This window comes from Cryptomeria japonica, chromosome 9 (genome assembly GCF_030272615.1).
Source record: "Cryptomeria japonica chromosome 9, Sugi_1.0, whole genome shotgun sequence".
Lineage (NCBI taxonomy): Eukaryota > Viridiplantae > Streptophyta > Pinopsida > Cupressales > Cupressaceae > Cryptomeria > Cryptomeria japonica.
The window spans coordinates 244,466,925-244,480,500 of record NC_081413.1 but is presented as its reverse complement, the minus strand read 5'-3'; positions in this window follow the sequence as shown (position 1 = coordinate 244,480,500).

Below are 13,576 nucleotides of genomic sequence, written 5' to 3'. Positions count from 1 at the left end.
CAAAAGAATCTCCTCAACTACTACAGAGGAGATTAATCGCTGTATCTCATACTAAAAAGACAGAAAAATTAAAAGCCAGTCCAAGTCTGATTGGATGAGTTGGAGGTAAATCAGTCTTAGCAATGGCCAAAGCAGTCAGGTATGCTTTCAAAGACTGATCAGATGCTTCTTTCCTCTCATTTCCTGTTTTGAATTCTGCCGAATAACGATTGTGATCCCCTTTCATTTCATATTTGAAACAGTCGATTCACCAACACTGGAATAAGGAATAAGGTGTTCACCATTGATGGTCATAATATCATGACAGATTTAAGAAAGTTCTTCGTCCACCTCACATTTGACAATTGCGCTTGGCCGCCTCCTTCTGCTCAATAGAAGATAACGAATTCTTCTTCTCCAATGTTAACTCCACATTAGGAGAACTAGAGACTAGTCTGAAATGATTAGGAAACTTTTTATCGGTAGTGTATTCCACTTGTAGGTTCATCTATGACCATATGGTAAAGGGCAGCAGGAGTGTCAAGGAAATGCCATCAGTGACTTTAGGATATTACCTCTCAGACAGAGATCAAAAGGGTTGCTCTAAAATCTAGTGGAATCAGCTCTAAGACCATGCCAGTAGAATAGACTCGGCAATGTTAAAAAATGGATTTAATTAACATGATAAAATACCCTTTTGTATTTATTTATAAACACAAGAAAAAAAAGTTAACCAGTTCAGAAAAAATTACTCATCTTTCTCCTGCTAACGAAACGGTTGACACTGCAGGTTGAAATGCAGTACACCTTATCTCTGCAACGGAATGTCAATAGGTTTCAATTTTTGGGATAAAATTGATAAATTGTAAAATTATTGAGATGAAAGAACAAAATTGACTTAATATGCATTGATACTCACAATTTATAGAGATGAAAGAACAAAATTGACTTAATAGTATCAAAATTGATTAATAAAAAACCATTCAAAATATCTATAGACAAACATTTCCTTATTATAAGAAAAATAACTTCCAGTCGTGATGCCCTACAAGTGGTACAAAATATGCCAAATTCAATCTTGATTACCAGTTGAAAACATTTATGGCAAATGTTGAGATGGACTGCAAGACTTCAAATTTACAACAATTCAATTCAAGCCCTAATGCAATCTGCGGCTTCCACTTGAAGATTTCAACACTGGTTGAAGATTTCCACCATTTTTATTCTCAAATTCAAACCGTGAAAACCGTAAAGATTAGAGTAACATTCCCGATTTGGAACAACCTATTCAAAGAATTTGTAAAATAAGATGTGCCATGTAAAACTGTTGTGCTCTGCATGAAAGACTGTGAGTGGTTATTGTTAATTAAGAGTTTAAATTGTGAAATTCATTTAATTTTGGTTAAGCATAGCTTTGAATACAATTTGATTTGATTAGGTTTAGAGTTCAATTTGTTAAGGTTACAATTGAATATGGTTTAGGGTTAGATTGTATTTCGTTTAAGATTTAGGTTCAATTTTTAGGGTTAGAATTCAATTTGTTTATAATTAAGGTTAAGGTAATTCAAATAATTAAATAAATAGATTTTTTATTAAATAATAAATATTAATCTAATAATAAACATCAATGCTCCTTATCTATTACAATTGAGTAATTATTTTTTGAGAAATAATTAAATCAATTTAAATTTTCAAAATTAAAATAAGAACAAATTAAAAAAAAAGACACTTTCAAAGAAAGAAAAATTATAAAAAAATATTTATTTTCTAAATTTTAAAAATTATAGAATAATTTAAAACATTTAATAATAAAATTAAAAAAATATTTGAATAATAATTAAAAACATATTAAATTAAAATATCCCAGTTGCGAGGAACAACGAGAGCCTAGGATGGCGGATTCGGGTCTGCAGAAACGATTGGAAGACAATGGCGGATCAGAGGAACTTGGGAGGGCGGATGGAAGTAAGGTTGAAGCCAATGGCGAGATAGTGGTAGATCTCACGGGAGGAAGATCACTAGTTTTGGGCTGACCACGCTGTTATTGCTAGGATCCTTGGTATCAACTCGTCCAGAAAAGAAATTAAATCATGGGTCGAGGAGAAATAGGTGAACGAGTAGTTGTCAAATTTCTGCCCAAAAGATTTTTTGTCGTGCTGTTTGAAGAAGGGTCGGAAAGAGACCGCATTGTTAATCAGGAAAACTGGTTTGCAAATACGCATGCCATGTATATTTAGCCTTGGACTCCGAATTTTGACCCTATTCCTTTGGCAGTTGATTGAGTATTGGGGAGAGGTTTTTCTGGAAAAGATTGGAGAATGCTAGGAACGGTTATGGAGATAGATTTTGATGATGAAGAAGATCTATGCAAATATGCAAGACCGAGGATAGCGGTAGTGAGACGTGTCCCGGATTCCGTATTACTAGTGTCGAATGGAGTATGGTGTCAACAGGTGGGAGTCGAAAAAAAGATTCGTTGTTGCTCTATATGTGGTAGCAAATTTTACGGACAAGTAGATTGCAAGATGTTTGTTAGGAAAGCAAAAAAATTGTTCAGCCGTCCCTCACAAAAATGGAGGCCTAAATCGATACGGTCTAAAATGGTTACTGGCTCAACTGAAAATTTCCAAGAAGCAAATTATCAGCACCAGTAATTAGATAAGGAGCCCTTGTCAAAACCAGGGAAAGACCCTGTGGATGTAGAGCAAAATACCGTCGCTATCAGGGAGATCGGTAGTGGAGAGGATCATCTCAGGCAGGATTCTCCAAAAATAATGGAAGGGAATTTGACACCCCTGCGAAACAATCAATTGTGCAGAGGTGTCTCTGACACGAAGTTTGAAATAGATAAGGAATTCGAAGAAGAGTTGTTCCTTGAATATGCCCTTGAGAATGTGGATCCGAGATGCATTACTCAGTCGGCCAACGCTTTGCTAGGAAAAGCTAAAGGTTGTCAGGATAGGAGGAGTAATCGTCAAAAAAGGGAAGATAGAGCTAATGAGAAGGGATTAGTTAGTGTGTTTGACTTTATGCAAAAAGCCAGGGGAGAAGGTCGCTCCCTAGGCAAGAAATGAAGATCACAACATGGAATGTCAGGGGTGTTTCCTCCCCTGACAAAAGATGCTTGGTAAAACGAGCGCTTTGTAGAAGCAGTAGAGAAATTATCATCTTTCAAGAAACTAAACTAAGTTTAGAGCAGTTGATTAGTTTTATTAAATATTGTAAAGGTTGGGAGGGCATTTTTTAGGAAGCCAATGGTACAGCGGGAGGCCTCGACATCATATGGAATCCATCTTTAGTCAAAGTTACCCTACTAGAGAATGATGAGAATTGGATGATGTGTTATGTGTATTATTTCAAGGAGAATATGGAATTTTCATTATTCAATGTTGATGGGCCTACGAAAACCATGGATAAGGTCCAATTCTGGAGTGCTCTTTCAGAAAAAATTATCCTTTTGAATAATGATAGATTAGTTGTGGTAGGAGATTTTAATGCATTGCTTGATTTAGATGAGAAAAAGGGAGGTTTGAGGATGTCTAATAGGGTGATGGAAGAATTTTGAGACTTTGTTGTTCAGAATCATTTGATGGATGTTGTCCCAAAGAATGGTTTATACACATGGACTAACCGTAGGGCTAATTTTGCACACATTTCGGAAAGACTAGAAAGACACTTTGTTGGAATCTTTTGGGTAGAGTCATGCTATTAGGTTGAGGCATTAATTCTTCCCGTATCCTTACTAGATCATTTTCCTGTAGAGTTAAAACTGAGTGATGCTCTTTCTAAAGGAAAGAGTAGCTTCAAATTTTTGAGCATGTGGTGGAGAGATAAGGATTTCTTATCACATCTTGAATATTGGTGGTGCGAAAGAAATATCTTTTTTGGTTCCCCGTCATATACCTTTACTAAAAGATTAAAATTTGGAACAGAGACATTTAAAAAAATATTTTTGCTGAAAGGGAGCGAGTAGAGGATGAATCAGCATTACTAAATAACATTATCATCTCTTCTGGGATGTCCAATGAGGAGTATTATAAAGAGAAATCTCTAAAGGAGGAGTTGACAAAGTTAAATCGAAGAGAAGAATTGTTTTGGAGGGAAAAGTGCAGAGAGTTGTGGATTAAAGAAGGTGATGCTAATACTAAATTTTTCCATGCATCAGTGAAGGCGAAAAGGAATAGAAATCACATTGATTTGATTTTGGATAAAAAAGGCAACCAACATTCTTCAATGGAGGATATAGAGGAAGTGGCAGTGAATTTATTTAGGGAATTGTTGGGAGACAGCAGTAGCGACAATCCTTCTTATTATATGACATATTTTATTCACAAGGCAGTATTAGTTGAGGATAATTTATCATTATGTTGCACTTTCTCTTTAGAGAGCGTTAAAAAAGTGGTGTTTGATCTTTATCCAAGCAAGGCTCTTGGTCCTGATGGGTTCACAATGGATTTTTATCAGAAATATTGGGGGTTCTTGGGGAAAGACATTCTAAAAATTATGGAGAATTTTAGAAAGAAGGGTAGATTTGTGAAGGAAATCAACCATGCTAACATCGCCCTCATTCCCAAGAAATTGGACTGCTCTTCCATAGTTGATTACCGGCCAATCCCATTATGCAATTCCATATACAAAATTTTGTCCAAGGTAATGGTGAACAGGGTGAAACCAATATTGATGAAGATCATTTCGCCCAATCAGCATGGATTCAACCTAGGTTGAGAGATTTGAGATAGCATCATCTTGGCTGCTGAAACTATACATTCCATGCACTCATCCAGGTTCAAAGTTATGCTTGTCAAAATAGATGTGTCCAAGGCATACGACCGCATGGTATGGAGCATTCTAATGGCATTCCGTAGAAGATTTGGTTTCGATAATATTTGGTTGAAATGTATTAGTTATTGTATCTCTTCTATTAGTTTTTCGATCATAGTGAATGGATCTGTATGTGGTTTTATCCTTGCTACTAATGGGCTTCAACAAGGAGATCCCCTGTCGCCTTTCTTGTTTGTTCTTATGGCTGAAGTATTAGGAGGGAGCATCACAAATAGGGTCAGGCAAGGCTTATGGAAAGGGGTTAGCATTTAAACCACCTTGGAACCGATTTCGCATTCTCAATTTGCGGATGATACCATATTGTTTGGAGAAGCCTCAGAGAAGGAATCTTATATCATAAAGGAGGTATTAGATAATTGTGAAATAGTATCCGAGTAGAACATGAAAAAGAAGAAATCCATGATTTATTTTCTTAATAAAAGTACAAGACTTCAGTCAAAAATAACTGGCATCCTTCAGTTTAGTCAAGGTAGTTTCCCTATCAAATACCTTGGAGTTCCTTTGTTTGCAGGCAGGGTGGATAATAAAATCAAGGATGAAGTAGTTGATAAGTGTAAAATTAAGTCAACAACTTGGAAGAATAATTGGCTTACTCAGGTAGGGTGCATATAGATGATAAAGTTTGTATTGGCTACAGTACCTATATATTATATGTCTTGTTACAGATTGTCCTGTAAGGCAATAATTACTTTAGATGGCATGCTTAAAACATTTATTTAGGAAGGGTCGAAAGAAGCAAGAAAGACCCCTCTTATTAATTGGGATATCACCTGCTTGCTCAAGGAGGATGGTGGGGCAAGACTAAGGCAAATGAAATTACAGAACTTAGCACTTTGGGCCAAATTAGCCTGGAATATGTATATAGCTCCTAAAAAAGGATGGTGTAAGGTTATGGTAGTAAGATATTTGGACTCAAGTGAACCAGAAAGGATATTCACAATGGCTAATTCAGTTGGAGGATCACTGATTTGGAAATTTGTATGGGAAAGTAGGAAGATAATAACAGATCACCTCACTTCGAGAATTGGCAATGGGAAAAAAGCCAAGTTTTGGAGGGATTCTTGGAATGGGGAGGTTGCATTGGCAGAAATTATAAAAGACAATGATTGGATTAATCAATTAGAGGCAAAAATGGGAGCCTATGTGGTAGATTATGTAGACACAATCCATTCTTCTAATGCACCAATTTCATGGAAACGGGTAGGAGATTGGCCAAGCGAGAACAAGTCAAAGTTGGAGGATATACTAGAAAGCAAAAAGACCTTTGTTTCAAATGAAGATTGATTCTTTAGTTTGGAATGCAGCAAAATCAGGTAAATATAGAGTTAATCTGGGGTATGAACTGCAAAGAGAGCAACAAATAGATAAGAATTAGCCGGCCATATTGTGTTGGGACAAAAGCATTTTGCCTAAAGCAGGAGCCTTCCTTTGGATTTATTTGCATGGTAGGATACTAACAAGGGATAGACTCAAAACCATAGGTATAGCAGGACCTAGCAGACATTCCCTTTATAAGAAAGACGAACAAACAATAGAACATCTATTGTATGGTTGTTTGTTTACAAGCAGTGCTGGGATTGGCTTTTGGAGAAGCTTGAAATTCAGATGGTATGCAATTAGTGCTTCCAAGATTTCATATTCGCGTAGACAACAGGTGGTAAAATTTCTAAATGGGGCAGCTTATGGATTGTTAGTCCATCTATGTTAGTATGGCATGTGTGGAAAGAGAGGAACATAAGAATTTTTAGGGATGAAGAGTTAGAGGTACCTTTCCTATTAGCTAAAATTTAAGAGGCTATTGAAGAAACCATCAATGGTAAGATTATTTGGAGGAGATTCAAATACTACTCCAAATGGGATAGGGAGATGGAATTAATTTGGAATATGAAGCAAATCAATAGTCATATTCAAAACTTTAAGTCTACAGAAAGGAGGAAAGTAAAATGGACACGACCTTTGAGTGGATGGAAAAAATTAAAGTTTAATGGGGCTAGTAGAGGTAACCCAGGATTAGCCAGTTATGGTGTGGTTGTTAGAGATGAGGAAGGGTGCTTAGTCAGGGCTATTTGTGGCCCTATGGGCATAGCTACAAATAATATAGCAGAAATCACAGCACTAGAAGAAGGGTTGAAATTGATTTGTTCCCTTGGATGTATGAAAGTTATGATTGAGGGTGACTCCCAAATTATATTAACTAGGATCATAAAAGATGGCTTCATGAACTGGATACTAATGCATGGATTCTGAGGATTAAATTCTTGATCGACAGTTTGAAAGGCTTTCAAGTAAAGCATGTATATCAGGAGGGCAATAAAGTGGCAGATTATCTAGCCAACTTAGGAATATCTGAGGATAGGACTGTAGTCATATCATCGAAACAGAATGGGTTTATAGAGCTGCAGAAGATTTTGCACAACGACAGTGAGCACATCCCAAGGGAGGGAATCAGATAAGGAGATCCTCTGGATGGTGTGTTGGGAGTAGAGAGTTCTATCTCTAAAAAGTGCAGATTCACATGATTAGGACAAGATTTTCGATGACCTGCTAAGAGAGTATGCAATTAAAGGTTGATGTGAAGGACAGAGTAGGTGGTTGATTAGATGGAAGTGCTAATAGAACCATCTAGAGGAGGTTGGTCTATTTAAGATAAGAGCATAACATAGTGAATCCATATTTATCAATGCTGCACCATTTTGGGTTAAGCTGCATTTTCTGCGAGGAGACCATGGAAGAGCAATGTGCACGGCTCTCCAAAATCGATCCAAAAGGACTATCCACTATCCAAGAGCTGGTAGTTAACACGTTAAGCACTGATTGAAATAGGTGTGACGGATTTCTATATGAAGTTGTGTTATGCCTTTTAGTCAATGTCATACCCTCAAAGGAGGCATGTGTGGAGAAAATTGAAGGTTTTGTAAGGGAAGAGGATGCGACATTCATGGGTGGTGCGTTAATGGAGGTAGAGGAGGAGTGGGCTAGTATTCTAGGCCCGTACTTTAACCCAGCCTATTTTTTAACAGATTTTAAGTGTTCGGATTCAAAAGATGAAGTGCAAATTGTGATGATCACTTAGAGAAATAGACAGAGGAGTTTATGGTAGAGGCCTGGGAGGCGTTCAGAGCTGGAGTCACAAATGCAGATTTTATACCCTTTCGAAGAATGATGCAAAGAGAGGATGGTTGGTTGTCGAAGGCTAGCATTGATAAGGTGGGCATAATGAGAGAGTGAATGGCTACTATCATGCAGCTTCTATATAAATATTTTTCTTGTTTGGGATGCTTAGGTTGGTTAGGTTTTTTGTTGTTTTATTTGTGTTGTGTGTTTTGGACTGGTAAGGAGAAAGCAACTTATGATCATATAATATATCTATCTTTTCATCAATATAGGGCACTATCCCCATCTTGATAGCACTTGCCCAAAAAATAAAAAATTAAAAACATATTAATTTTTTATATTATACATTACCATTGAAGTCAATATTATTTTCTTCTATTTTATTTTCCCCTCCATATTATAGTTTAGTGCATGTTCTCTTAGAATAGACAACACCAACAAAAACAAGAGGTAGAAATTCACATGCATTAGTATTTAGGATTTCAATTTCTTCTCTTTTTATTCCAATTTACCACCAAATAAATTCTAATTATTATGCATTTTTGTAAGAATATTTCTAATTTATTTAAATCTGTTATCACCAAATAAATTCTAATTATTATGCATTTTTGTAAAAACATTTCTAATTTATTTAAATCTTTAGGTCATCCCATAAGGCCATGGCAGACCTGTGCAAAACTGAACACCATATATATCAACCCAGTTTCTTCATGATGTGTCAATGAGAGCATTGTGCCAAGTTGTGAAAGATATTTCTAGTAGACAATTATTATGCATTTTTGTAAGAATATTTCTAATTTATTTAAATATGTTATCACCAAATAAATTCTAATTATTATTCATTTTTGTAAGAATATTTCTAATTTGTTCAAATCTGTTATCACCAAATAAATTCTAATTATTATGCATTTTTGTAAGAATATTTCTAATTTATTTAAATTTGTAGGTCATCCCATAAGGCAATGGAAGCCCTGTGCAAAACTGAACACAAGATATATCAACCTAGTTTCTTCATGACATGTGAATGAGAGCATTGTGCCAAGTTGTGAAAGATGTTTCCAATAGACAAAAATTCCAACGGTTCCCATTTCCCTTCTCTAAATTTTTAAGAGCCCAATAAAATTGATCACAAGAGATATGCTAATTGATCACTACTAAACAAAATTAAATATTAAACTAAATTGAATCATAATTCTAACTAAACAAAATTAAACACTAAACTAAATTGAACCATAATTCTAACTAAACCAAATCAAAATCTAACTCAAAACCTAATAAAACCCTAACTCTAATACTAAGCCAACATGTAACTCAATCCTAACTATAATTCTAAATCTAGAATTGAACCAAATGAAATCATAAATCTAAGACTATACCAATCAAATATATAACTATACAATAATACATAATTTATGATTAATTTATTTAAAATCTTCCAATTTGCACTTCATGTGCTACTAGCTTATATATATTTTATAACATATATAGAATAAGTAACATCAATATAAAAAATTGATCCTTTATAAGAACACCTCCTATTTTTTAAAATTTTATTTCTTGACCTTTAATTGGATAGGGATCCATTAAGTCAATTCACTAATTAAAAATAAATAAAAATATAATTAAGACAATATATTTCTATTAGAAAATAAAATAAAATATAAATTATAATACATAACAAGTATGATATATTATATTCATGACATAATTTAAGATTTATTTACTATATAATCAATCATTTATATTTAAAAATACTCTTATTTAACACACACACACACATATAATGCCCCTCCATGCTTTACTTTAGATACATGCCACTTTGACTATATTTGAGTTATTTTTTCTGGTTCATTTAAGTGATCTATGTCGATGATTACATTGATGCAATCCTTTTTGTTAGACTATGATATGTCACTTATGATGATTACATTCATGTAATCCTTTTTGTTAGACTGTGATATGTCACTTGTGTATTTCAGCACGTGATTATTGCTAGATTTCATTGAGTTGGATATTGATGTTAGATTGACATACTTATGACATCGATTATATTTTGATGATTTATTATGATACATTATATGATGTTAATCCATGTTCTGATGATATCATTTGATTATTGTTGATGTGAGATTCTATACATAGATTGCTTGGGGTTTAGGGAGATAGGAATTATTTCATATTACTCACTTGTGAGCTCCATACAACATCATGATTTCCTATCACGAGTTGGGGATTAGAGATTTATACATGTATATATGTATGTTTGTATACAAAATATTTTGAGTGTAGGTTTGCAGGTACTAGACATCGAATTTAATTATGGACCATATTTGATTACCCTATTGTCAATAGTGAGTCTTGTTTAGATGTTGTTACTATTTCATAATTTGTAATTTGTTGAGTGTGATGTATTTTATGTAATTATTAATATTAATTATAGTTTATGTTTTGTAAATTTAATTAATGATTAATTAAGGGTTATTGTTACTTTAAACGTAATTTTTATTTATTGAATTTATGTATTGTTTTGATTAAGCTAAGTAGGGAAAGGGTCCTTACCCGTATAGAGATAAGCAACACTTTGAAAGGACCATGAACCTTACAACAAAGAGGAAGAGAACAATCCTCCAAATGAGAACAACATTCAAACTAGCATTTTCAAAAGGACTCTAAAACCTTCAAGGATTTTCAAAAGGACCCCAAACCTTTACTCTAGAAGAAAACTAAATAGAGAGGCAAGAGTGGACTGCACCAAACCACCCATCACCTAAACCTCATCTAACCCAATCACCCAAGTACAAAAAAGGGGGATTTATCTCAATTCCCCACACAATAACAAAGGGTCTAGAAATGGTACCTTGAGCCATCAAATAAAATCTAAATCAATAATAATAGATCTAATCAAAACCCAAAATTCACTCCACCTCAATAGGATATGAGCCATAACAGATAAGGACAAGATACCAGAATATGCATCCCTAACTATCATCTATCCTGCAGCCGAGAAACCATCATTGCAAGAAAATTACAAAGAGTAGCAACCGTCCTCATTCCACAAGCTGGTCCCCTCCACTATCAGAGATGCTCCCACCTTAATAAGGAATAGGAAAGAGAACAGTGGGTGTTGAAGACACCAACCCTTCAACAAAGTTGTCAGCAAAAAATCCACCTCAACATGGGTAAGCTTCACCTTCAAAGAAGCCGAAGAGGACAAGGCTCATCTAAGAACATAAACCCCTTTGACAAGAAGATCACTCTCTAAACCATACCTTAACCAAGAACAGAATATGGTGAGAATGGGCCTTTGGAAATTGCTTGCATCCTTTCAACCAACATGGAGGAGAACACCCTCACCACACAGAAAACCAAAATGGTTGGAAGCACCAAAAACACCTAAAACAAAACACTTTCAAGGACAAACGTTAGAAATGCCCATAAGACACCTCACAAGAAGGGAAAAGATCAAAGGAGTCACACCCCAGAAGGACGATGAAGCAGCCCTCTTCCCATCAAAAGACAAGGAAAAACACAAAAGAGAAGCTCTGAAAAACAACTCATCCTTCAACAACAAAGGAATTATAAGAAGAAGATCCTTCATCAGCATCCCCCAAAACCACACAACCCACAAAGGTTTACAATGAAGCCTTCCCACATAAAGCCCATTAATCTCAGTCCTGAGAACCCTAACCCAAAAGAAGTGGTAATAAAACCTCTCCACAACAATAGCGAAAGCTACAAAGTGTAAATGGGTGAAGAAAAACTCCATCACAACACACTTAGCCTGAACAACCAGCAAACCCCCATCATTGGAAAAGTACACCTTGTGCTAAACCAACAGATCATAGCCCAGACATGAACCACAAAGAAGGAGAAAAGGGCCCAATAGACCACACATAGACTGGAATTGCCAAACCACCAGAGTCAAAGCATCAATATAAGTAAGAATGCCATGGCTATCCACCTCGAAGCTAATAGGATCTACAACTCTTATCATTCTAGTAATAGTCATGATATTGGAAGCCCAAGCCACACAAGACATTCTTCCAACAACTGCCAATGTAGGGATGAGCAGACCTTGAGAAGGAGAAGAGAAAAAAACCATACACATCTAACATAGGAGAAGTAAACAGGGCACCAAGGTAGAACCAAACTAGTAGGATTATCACTGTCCCCATCATCTCCCTCCTCCCCTACAATCTCTCTGCTTGCAAAAACCCTATCAGGCCCTCACCCTTTGTTGCTCCCATCACTCACCATATATTTCAATTTTTTTAATTTTTGATTATTTGTTTATTATTTGTTATTACTTACTATGCTTTATTATTTTTAATAAAGATAAAGGGGTTTTGCAGGGAACCAAAACCCAAAGTTTTATAGACCTAGACTAGCAGCCAAACAAACATTAAACAAAAGTGAAATAGGGGACAAACCCCACACAGATCCAAAGCCAAAAACAACACAAAAAATCCCCAAAAATATGAGAATGCACTCAATTCAAAGAGTGCACCAGTTCAGAATTCTTCTAAATAATCTTCTTGTTGATTTTCTCCAGATCCTCTGTGATGAATCGGGAGGTACCGTGGTCCTAGTAGAGGGACCCAAGATAGTCTTCCCTCTAGCAGCAATCTCGCCACCATCTGAAGCATTCTTTTTCTGTTTTTCACCCAAGGGAGGATCACTAACTATGGGTCTGGTTCTATAGTCTGCAATTATGTCATTTAGTTTTTCCAAACCCTCAGCATTGTTAATCATCGCCTTCCTACTAAATTCCACTAGATTATTTAGGTTGTTTATGATGTCATCCAAATACTCTTCCATCTTATCAATTATGTGCTCATAGTTGATCTTCATAGATTCGACATCATGAGACAACTTTTGAGTCATGCTCATGAGCTTCTCAGTTTTACAAGGCCCAAGGGAATCCATGAAAGTATCAATAATGTCCTTAATCACATCTTTCAATGTTCCAATTTCCTTACCAACCCACTTCCAATGGCTCTCCTAGCCCCTACTGACCTCAAAATCAGGTCTTCCATCACCTTATCCCCCTTTTGACCACCTTCATTTTCTTTCTTCATGGTCCCCTGTTCGTCCTTATCCACATTGATGCAGATCTCTAACATAATCTCGTGGTTCTTGTCTTTGGATCCACTTGACTTGGTTAATTTCGCTTTCTTCATGATGGGTGCCTCTAGGTCTTGTATTTTCCTATTGGTGGACTTAAACTTGCTTGCTGCCCACCTTGGAGGATTTTTTTTCCTACTATTGTTAGTTCCAGGGGTTACCATAGGATCCCCTTCTTTCTCCCATCTGTACTTAGGGTCCTTTGAATCCTTGATATCACACCAATTAATGACAATACCACTATCCTCCTCATGCCAATTCTCATAAATTGAAACCTTCCACCATGGGTAAAACCCTCCTTATTATGGTTTATTGTTACTATTTATTATTTGTTGATTATTATTTAATTAGATATTATTTATTGTTTATAATTTATATTTATTGTTATTTATGTTTATTGTTTATTATGATTCATTGTTTATGATTTATTATTATTAATTATTGTTTAATTTATTTATCATTTAATAAAAATTTATTGTTTATTATTTATTATTGTTTTATAAATTGTTTATTGTTT